At 36.5% G+C, this 10869-nt stretch overlaps 1 long non-coding RNA gene across 1 annotated transcript in view; it reads left to right on the top strand.

The window, feature by feature from the left end:
• Positions 1-10869, top strand: part of LOC149749113 (uncharacterized) — a 57013-nt gene that overhangs the window by 20109 nt on the left and 26035 nt on the right. The window contains exons 2-3 of the long non-coding RNA XR_016393224.1: positions 3715-3852; positions 8481-8568. This is a non-coding gene — a long non-coding RNA (uncharacterized LOC149749113). The remainder of the gene's footprint in view (positions 1-3714; positions 3853-8480; positions 8569-10869) is intronic.

Raw genomic sequence — 10869 nt, 5'->3', positions numbered from 1 at the left:
TTTAAATGTTGGCTGTAAAACAAGAGAGATATTTAGGTATGAAAAAAATGAGGGAAATTTCTTATTCTTTTTATTAAGCTTTAAAAAGTAAGACAGTTTGTAGTCTATTTGTTAGGGTTTGGGGGACCCCAAATAAAATACTGTCTTCTCCTTTATAAGGGTAGACTAAGGTATCAGATAGATGGAGATCAAAAATGCCAGCTTTATTACTAATCAAAATCTGGTCTGAAGAAAGCACTTGGATATGCAGCCGCCACAGCCTTCCTAACACTTTGCCACTATTAGATACACTTACTCATCTGGCATAAGCAACGCTTGATAACTGCAGATCTCCCTCATGGATTAGGATGTTTACCACATGAGATGGAACAGACCTGAAGTCAGGGCTCTTGCATAGATGGCTCCAGAAGAGAAAAAGAGGAAAAGCCTGAGTAAACTTGCTCAGAGACTTCTCCCACATCCACCCGTTAGACCAACTGATTCTCCTACCACAAGGAGGGATAAGTCAGGGTGGAAAGAAAGGCTGAAGGGTTTGTTTATAGCTAAAGTCTCTCCAGCTGGGAACAGGAGGAATGGAGGATATATCCGCCCCTACCCCAGCACACTTTACTCATCACATATGTGTGATCTATTATGTTAAAAGCAATTATCCCATGTGTTTCAAAATGTGTGTTAGCGGGAAGAGAGGAAGGGGGATTATTAAATTTCAAAATTTCCACCTCCATTTTTCAGGTAATTACACAGAGACTGGCAAATCAGGGACTCATATGTCTTTGGCATGCACACTGCTGTGAATTAATGTTCATGAGTTGATGGCTCAGCCATGGATGCAGGAGAAAGATGGAAATGCAGCAGTGCTTTTATTAGCGAGCGGAGGCCCAAATGTTGAGAAAAATCCTCTGCCTCCGCTAAAGGCAGCACTGCTGCCATCTGCTGGACTGGGAGTAGGAAAGCCCCATGCTTATCGGAGTCAGTACGATTCCTTATCTCCCTCCCACTTAGGAGGCATTATGCTAGGCACTAGGTCGGGGGTCTCTAAAGATAGCAGACTACGTTCTCCACCCTAAGGAAGCCGGGAATTTAACAGGGGACAGAGACGTCACTTAGGAGGCTGTGATAAGTCTCGCCCTAATGGAAAAGCTAGGAGATGGTGGGATCCACTGCCATGAGGAGTATCGGGAAAAGATTTGCAGAAAAGGTGACCAGAGTTTTTGCTGGAGGCAAAGGTAGGGGGTTCAACAGGGAGAGATGGTGAAAATGGAATTCTGAGTGGACACTGCTCCAAACAGCTTAATTCCACTGGCTCATGAAGAGTCTCATGAAAGTTCCTCCACTTTTTTGAAATAATCTCTTTTATTTCTCTCTTGTGATCACCCTTTCCTTAGTTTATAATTGTTCTCATCCATTGATCAGACTTTTTACTAATATTAATACTAACGGTGGAAGTTATGGGTATTGTATAACTAGCATGACATGTCCCTCCCTCACAATGCCCCAGTTGGGTATCTCCTTTGCTCTGCCCTGAAAAACATGAGGAGACTTTATTTCAGTGAATTTCTTTGGTCTGTGGTTTACCATAGCATAAGTTTATGAGGTTGAGTTCTACAAATTCAATTTTAATCAGATATTATTTTTGTCCTAAGCAAACTCTAAATACTGCAAATAAAGCTTTCACCACTTTAGAAGCCATCTATAACTCATAAGTGTAATTAGGTTTAAATGATGCTGAGATTTCATACGATCCCTGCTCAACACTTGTGATTTTATATTCTATGCCTCTAGTTCCTGAATAGTGGGTCAGCTAGATATTTCCCTGTTATAAGCTGTGGTATGTTAAGGACCCAGCAAGTTAAAAAGTAGAACTTTTGATTTGGCAACAACAGAATAAAATGAAACCATTGCCAACATTAAGTTTGACATATGACAGATGGTACTTTCAGGTTACAGATATGAGCGTACAATGGAGCTATTCTGCCTGAATTTCATTTGACTTTCCTATGGTCGTCAAAATGGGTGTCTTTCAATTTTTGTGTCAGTGGAGGTTGGTCTGTGTGGGACTTGAGTGATAAACCTGTCAAATACAACGAAGTTTGTGATTCCACTGGGCCCTATTGTAAAAATCAGTTTTGAAACCTGCCAAACCTGCCAAATTGGCTGATTCTGGGGTAGGGCTTACTGCATAAATTTGGATAATGCCCACACATATGTTTAAAATAACCTCTTGTTTCAAATATGCTTGTGTTTAAGACTCCTTCAGTAAAGGATTTGTAACAGTAAATAAATACAATGGAAAACTAGTTTAAAACAAACGTTTTAAATTTATTTATCCTTTTAGTGTTTGAAATACTCTAGTCTCCACCCAAAGCTACATTTTCTTCCACCACCATCTCTTCTTTTTAAATCCAAATGTTCTTAACATTAATTTAGAAGATGTGTAAAGCCAGGCCAAGGAAGATGAGACAAAACTATAAAACCCAGTTAGAAATTGTAAAGAAATGAGCCAAATTGGAAGCAGTGCCAGTACCCAGGGCGATGTGGAAATACTGGACAAAGACACTGCTTTGGAGATGTAACAGAGTGAAAGTGATGACATCTTGTTGAGCCACAAAGAGGCACAATATTATCCTGGCCTTGGGTAGCTTACAGTTTATTTGAAGAGATATGCCCTGTTCGGATGAAAATAAATGGGAATACAAAATAGCAGGTGCTGGGCCAGTGAGCAGGGTAGATAGCAGGTGTACAACATCAAGGGCTAATGTGGTTGGGAACTGGTTATGAGGGTATAGTTTAATTTAGGTCTTCCTCTCTCAATTTTTATTTTTAAATTAGGAAATATTATAAAGGTGAGAATTGAAGTGTATATAGTGCTTAAGCAGAACAGATACTAATTATCTCACAGTCACTACCGTTCGTTAAATACTATGTGTCAGGCATTGTGGTCAGGTGCTTTATGTGCATAATTTTACTCAATCTTCGCAATTTTCTATGACTTAAATACTATTTTTCCCCCAAATGGCAACTCCAAGTACCCAAAGTCACATTAGCTACTCCAGGACAGAGTCCAGACTTAAAGCAAAAACCTGCCTGATTTCAAAGCCCAAACTCTAACCCATGCTGTTAGTGTCAGCGTATAGCTAATGAACAATTATTTGCATATTGTAATAAGACAGTCAAGGTTATGCTACAGAGAATGGTATTCCTCACATGAAGCATACGTTAGTTTGGGAAGAAATTCCTCAAATGGTAATTGTGAAAACTATTTAACAAACATGGAAGAATTTTTATCATATAATGTCAAATGTAAATAGAATAATATAATAAAAGTATACATGGTATTTACAGTCATGTCAAAACTATGTATGCATAAAGACAAAACCCTAGTAGAGAAGTTTAAAAGGAAAATAGTTTTCTTGGAATGGTAAGAATCATAGTTAATTTTTTATTTAAAAATTTTTCACAGTGTTGAAATTTTGTCATTAGGATTTTTATAAATTAAATTAGAAAGGTTAAAGCTATTAAACTAATCCAATAAGAGAAACTTAAAGCTTGGTGCTGGAAAGGAATCATTCTCAAATGAAAATTACAACTTGTTTTAAAACATGAAATCAGTTTGGGAGGTCAGGACATAATTGAAGGTCTCTAGCAGACAAAGTGTAGTTTATGAGGGTGAATTTTCAATAGTTTTACTAGAAACTGTTTACTTTTCCTCTTCAGAAATGTGTGTTCAAGTTGCCATTTCAGAAGACAAGAACATTTATGGAAAAGGATCTCATCCTTCTCCCTCCCGCTTTACACACCTCCCTCTGTGTCCCACCCCACTCCATTTGGACAAATAGGCACCTTCCATTCTTGGTGAGTTCTCCTCCACCACACCTTTTATCTGAGAAACCCGACTTGACTTCTCAGGCTCACAAAGGAACAAGAGCTTTTTCCAAGGGAAGAGGGAAATGGTGTGAGTTTATTTTTTTTCGAGGCTTAACAGTTTCTTGAGTATGAGAACTGCTTGATGGTTCTACTTGCTTGAAGGAGATAGAGTTCAAAGATCTCAGTGAAGCTAGAATTTGAATGTGTAGGTAGAAATACAATTTTCTGTTTTGTTTTGATTTGTTTTTCTGTAGGGATGGTGAAAAATTGCAAATCCTCTTATTCTCCTCTTTTTAACTGACCCACCTAATTAAGAGTTGCCCTCTCTTCCCTCTGCAAATACTGCCTGACTCCTACTCCACCAAGAAGGTCCAAGCACCAGGTAGAGTCCAGTACACCCCCCCTCACTTCTTTCTCATTCATCCGCAGCCAAACCTGTACATGCAAATAGTACTTACTATTGGGATTGTGTATTTTTATAGAATATTACATACACTCATGAAATATGTGTGCAAAATAAATGAAAGTTTTAGAAAACTTTCATTGAAGTTGAATAGTAGTTTGAGAAGCATACAGGTAAGCAGATAAAAGGAATGATAATGAATTCATTGTAGAAGAGATAGGTTTCTAAAGAAACTTTAGAAGGATTATGTGCTCAGATTGAATTGAAAATTTCTTTAAATTTTTGCTTTATTTTAAAGAAACTCAAACTGGAGATGTTAGAAATAGTGCAAGAAAACCATGATTTGCCATACATTCAAAGAATGGCCCAGACTCTACATAAAAAGATTGGCCTCTGAATGTACATTTATGTTTTAAGCTAAAATACAGTCTTTAAGATATGTAATTTTTATTATGATTCCCAATGTAACTGACTTTTAAGAAAATTATTAACTGACCAGTTGCCAGTTTCAAGCTTTGATTGTATCACCTTGTATTCAGTTGTAAAGGCATAGCACATTCAGGGGCAAAATTAGAGGTAAATAGTTTGATATTTTGAACCTACAAATTTTGAACCTCTTTGAGAGCTATATTATTTACTTTTGCTTCTATTCCATTTAATGCTAAAAGTACTAAACCCGCTTTATTCCTTTCTTTTTCATTAATTCAAACCTCCCTTCTCCTGTGGTAGAGACTAGCTGTTGAACAAATACACATTCTCCCTATTCTTTTTCAAACTGACCCAAAGTTTTCAGCTGCATATACCACCACATAGTTAGAAGAAAGACCATATTTCCCAACCTTTATTGCTGCTGGGTGTGGCCAGGTATATTAGTTTTCTATGGCTGCTGTAACAAATTAGCACAAATTCAGTAGCTTAGAATAACACAGATTTTGTCATATCATGGTCCTGCAGTTCAGAAGTCTGAGTTAGCTTGGCTGGTTTCTCTACTCTGGGTTTTACAAAGCAAAAATCAAGGTGTCAGCGACTATTCTCATTGGAAGGCTCTAGGGAAGAATTCACATCCAAACTCACTCAGGTTGTTGGCAGAAACTAGTTCCTTGAATTTGTAGGATCAGAGCCCTGTTTCCTTGCTAGCTGTCAGCTTCAGGCTGCCCTTAGCACCTCGAGGCCTCTCACTGGTCATTGCATGTGGGTTCCTACATCTCAGGGCCAACAGAGGTGTGGTGAGTTGAATCGTGCTGGGAATGTCTCTGATTTCCCCTTATGCCACGGCTTCCTTCTGCCTCCAGCTGGAGAAAGTTCTCTGCTTTTAAGGGCTCATAGGATTAAACTGGCCCCACCTGAATAATCTCCCTCTTTTAAGGTCTGTAACCTTATGTACGTCGGCCAAGTCCCATTTGCCATATAATTTAACATATTCACAAATTCCAGGGATTGGGGGCGGACAGTTTTGGGGAGCCATTTCGTCTACCACAATTGGTGATGACAGAGTTCTGGCTAATGAATGGAACTGGAGATGTTGCATAGGACTCATGGAAGTTCCCTTAAAGGAGAGGAGAGATGCCTTTTTCATTCTATGCTCATCCTACTGCCTAGGGGGCAGGAGCAGCCTCCTTGAAACCTGAGGCAAGGACCACACCCCAGGGATGCGAGGGGAAAGCTGGAAGGAGCTGAATTCTTTTGAAGTCATTTCATTAGACCTAGTTTGACTGTCTCTCTGGTTTTCTTTCATATGAGAGGGAAATAACTTCTCATTAAACCGCTGTTATTCAGATATTTCTGTTATATGCAGCTGAACCTACGACTGAAAAATATGCCCTCCAAACTTTGTAACGTTTTCTTAACTCATAGCAATATCTGTAGCACAGATTGACAAAACTAAATATGTTTGGATTCCCAATTCATTATATTTAATATGAGTAATAACTATTATCCAAAGTTTTGAAATGACATATTCACATATAGTGATAACAGTATTTATTGCTTGTGAAATAAATTCACTTTTCTTAGTAATATCTGATTCTTCTTCTTCCTGTGTTCAAAATGTCATTCCATGCATTTCAGTTTAGTTATTTTTCCATTAGCGCGAAAAATAGAAGAAAGTTTGAATCTAGGTCTGAAGCTGAAATAGACAGGAGGTGCCCCTTTTGGTCTTAGGGGACACATTCAAAGTTTAAGAAAGGAATACTAAGACTTAATGAAATACACATTATCATAAATCTTATTCATTTAATCAGCAGCTTTCCATATTGTCCTAAAACATTTTCTTAAAGGTAAACATTAGAAGAATGTGAATGATCCCAATTAAACAATACATACTATACATTTATTTGCCTTGTTCATTTTGAAAACTTTGACAGCTCTCAGAAATTCAAACATTCTTTAAAATGAATTATGTAGGACATTTCTGATGATATTTCCATAGGCTTGTATGGATATACATTTGTAAATTATAGATAAGAAAAAAGGACCGTTTCTTAAATTTGGACCTCATTAAAATGACCCTGCTGACAAAGAATTTTTAAAACAATTGCTGCACTACTTAGCCATTTCAGTTAAATGTTATTTTAAACATTAGCAATGCGCAGTATTTTAAGAATATTTTCTGGGACTAAAACTTCCTTGAGAATCTGATGAATGCTACAGTTCATCTTCCCAGAAAAATGCCCATATATTCTCACATGAACACTTCTCAGGCAATTTAATGAAATGTTCATAGAGCCTGTGAAATCTAACCATAAAACCTGCGTTAAGACTCTTGGTATAAAGGTGTGTTGACTTTGAAAGAGTCTTAACACAGAAATTTATAAAACATATAAGCTTTTTCTAACATAGGAGATTACTAAGCAATTAACATTAATACATGGATTTTTAGTAGTGCTACTGTAATATTCTTCAGCATTCTGAGAAAAATGTTATAGGTGGTAGAACCAGTTAAACAAAATAGACATTTATGCATATACAACTTGTGTCTGCCTTCTCTCTTTTTAAGATTCTGTTCCTCTGCCCCACCAACAAAGAAAGAGGATAACACACTCCATAGCAGCACCTTTCTGCAACAATGGAAAGGGAGCAGTAGATAAATATATTTTCCTGTGGCCCAAAATAAGCCCACTGACCACAGAAGTCATTGTTTTTAATTGTAAAAATAATATCAGAAACATTTTTCTTTGTCTCCATTTACCTTTACCATCTCCAGGCAAAGTACTTATAATTTTTATTTTTCCGAAATGATTAAGAATATTTGATATTGAATTTAGAATTTCTAACTAATAGCACTAGTTTTGTATAGCTTTTTGGATTCATCTTTGGCCATAATGGCACCTCTTTATAGATTTTATATAATTTTGTGTGCTCATCAGAGATCACCATGTTTAGGCAAAGAAGTTTGTTTAGATCAGTGCTTCTCAAACTCCTTCGTCTCAGGACCCCTTTACACTCTTAACATTATTGAAGACGGCTAAGACTTTTAGTGTATTAGAAATTAAAACAAATTTAAAAATACCATTGCAAAACAGGACTATAACATTCACCAACTTTTTGTGTTTACAAGTGGGCAAAAGGAAAACTCTAAGATTTCAAAATAATGACTTATGGATGATAATACAGTTACAGAGATTATAGCAGAAATAAAGTGAAGAAAGCTAGTAAGGGCACAGAAGTACTTAGTGCAAACTGAATTAATACCTGAAAATGCACATGTTTATACTTGAAAGCCACTGTCTTAGAAAATTTTTAAAAAATGAATGCACATTCTTTTCATTCATTTCATTAGCTAGCACAGCGATGATATTATTACACGTTTAGTTTCTCAAAATGACATTGTACACATTATGAGCAAATAAAAAATAAAACAAATAATGTTTAGGGTTATTAGGAAAAATAGTTTTGATTTTGAAGCTACATGAAAGGAATTTAGGGACCCCTCAGTGTTCTGGACCACGCTTTGAGAACCACTGGCTTAGATGTTGTCTCTCCATTCCTTAATGTAATTATATGAGAATGTAGAGACAGATTATTAGTTTTAGGAGTCTCCCATCTTTTTTGAGCAATATTCTCTTTGAAAATCTATAGCCATGAGATCCTATTTTTTTCCCTTCCCCATTCTAAATCAACTTTCATGAAGTTTAGAATAGAAAATAATCATAGATTGTTAGAGTTGGTGAGAATCTTACTCAATAATTAAAAGAAATTTTAACATGCTCCACAGCATTCCTAATAGATGGTCACCCAGAATTTCTGCTTGAATATCTCCGTGCCTGTGTGTCACCACCTGAGGATTCATATCCCTTATTATTGTGAGTATGATGACTTTTTCATCACCTTCTTAATTATGTAAACTAAGCTATACAGTGATGGGGGTAGGAGGCAATGGAAATAACCTGTGCGTCTTTGCTACTAGCATAGAGTTCTTTTCATTTTTAGCTTAAATTAACTGCTATTTTATAGTTAATATTTAGGATTGTATGTTAAGGTAAAATGCAAAAAAATATTTCATAGGTTTTCTAAAGATTAGTGTTTTTTGTGTTTTTTTTTTAAGATTTTGGATTACAATAAATACACAGAAGCTATTTTTGGAAAATGTGTTGGGAATATATAATACAGGCCTTCCCACCTGCCATCATGAGTAAGTGGCTGCTCCATACCTTCTTAGGAAAAGACTGCTTTACGTTACTAGGCACCGTCAGACGGCCTGGGTTCAGGAAGTGGTTAGCCAATTTATCAAGTAATTCAGTGTTTACAAGAGAAAAGAATGCCATTCCATTTGTAAAAATTCACATAAACAATTAAAAAATATACCTTTTCCTGGGGAAAATATACCTATTCCTGGGGAATATACCTTTTCATGATGAGGCAGGGGTAGCAGTGGCCAGGGAAATCCTAAAGGGAAACTGAGTATCTTAATCATATTTAATCAAATAGATGTCTTTAAACACATCGCACAGGTCACTGGGTTATTGCAATTGTACTTAAACTAAAACCTCAAAGTAAGGTGAGACTTTGTGAAAATGATAAACTTTAAGAATAACCTATATGGCACCTATATCCACGGCCACTAGTGGACTAATAACCTTGCCCTTCTAACTGGGGAGAATTCTTCATAGAAGCTGATTGTGTACAAACTTACCACCGACCAGCTTCCAGGAGGCTTTCTTCTGCCTCTGCCATTTCCAGTTTCAAACATGCATAGCTGTCATGATATTCCTTCTTGAAGACTCTTTCCCAGCTTGGTTTCTGAGCCAATCCTGAGCAGTAAAGGAAGTATCACGTTGTTCTAGTGGTGGATTGAATGGGAGTTAATAGAAAGTTAAACCTGAGGTACAGAACCCTAGTACTTAACTGGCATCCTTGTCATTCCTCAGGTCCACTTCTCACTGCCTGTGAATACTTCAGGGATGTAGGCTTTGATCTGTCTTCTGAGTTCTTCTTTCACCACATAATCAAGTTGCCCTGTTACCCTTATGAATTCTGGCTTTCTTTCTGACTCTACTTTCCTAGGATCCTGTTCCTGAATCTTGACTTATTATTTGGGTCCTCTCCCAGTTTCTACAGATTACACTTATCTACTTATTTTACTATGCAGTGCCTAGCTCACATCTCACTATCATTGTTTCTGCTCAGTTTGTGAGATCTTTGATATCTTAGACTTTTCAATATCAATAATTTAACCTCAACTGAGACTGATGGACCCTTAGACACTATTACTTGTTTGCCCAGCTGCATTGCCAAGTCCGGCTCTACAGACATGGTCAATGACTCCAGTACCTCTTTTGCTGTTGAGTTTGATTAGTATTATCTGTGCCCTCTCTGCCTATTCGTCCTGGCTGACTCAGAATAAACCAGCTTCCTTCTCTGAGCATATATGTGCTGTCATTTACCAAAGAGTGGTAATCTAGATTCAGTTTGGAATTAGTGTTGACTTTAGAATGCTTTATGTTTAACATTAAGTTCATATTTGAATGAAAGTCAGGAGAAAGAAGGAAGAATAAACAAACCACAGTCAGGATGGGTGGGAGTTGGACAGATAAGGTTCATTGAGAATCCAAGCTAAAGTTTTCTTCCCATGGTGTGAAGTATTACTAAAGGGTGAGAGGTGGGGAGATGAAAAGAGCTGCTGGATGAATGGTTGAATGCAATAGTGGATGTGAATTATAGGGGTTGACTCTTTCTAATGGGCTCTGCATTTTTTTAATGATTTTTGTTTTTTTATTCTTATTTACAGTGTTTACAACTTTTCTATATGATTTACTTTATCTGATTTTATATTACTTTGTTCTTAATATGCATATATCTTATTTTTCATTGAACCGTCAAATACTGTTAAGATTTTCAATATTATGTTTAGTTTCTGAAATCTTATTCTCAAAATTTTGGGAGGGAGAGTTTTCTACTGTGTCTTACCTAAGTGAGATAAGGAATTCAGAGCATTCTGTCATCCTCCTGTCATAATCCTTACCACAATTAATACTCTGTTAATAATTCTGGAATCTTATATTTATAGAAATATTATTACATTATTGTTTCATGTTATTGCTCTGCTTTTATAAATAATTTATGTTTAATTGAGTTTCATAACCATATTATTCTAAGACATTTAT

Source organism: Delphinapterus leucas, chromosome 5 (genome assembly GCF_059928025.1).
Source record: "Delphinapterus leucas isolate spDelLeu-1000000601 "Yukka" chromosome 5, BTC_Dleu_Yukka2, whole genome shotgun sequence".
In the NCBI taxonomy this organism is placed as follows: domain Eukaryota; kingdom Metazoa; phylum Chordata; class Mammalia; order Artiodactyla; family Monodontidae; genus Delphinapterus; species Delphinapterus leucas.
The sequence above is the reverse complement of the archived record's forward strand: the minus strand, read 5'-3'. Positions and strand labels throughout refer to the sequence as shown.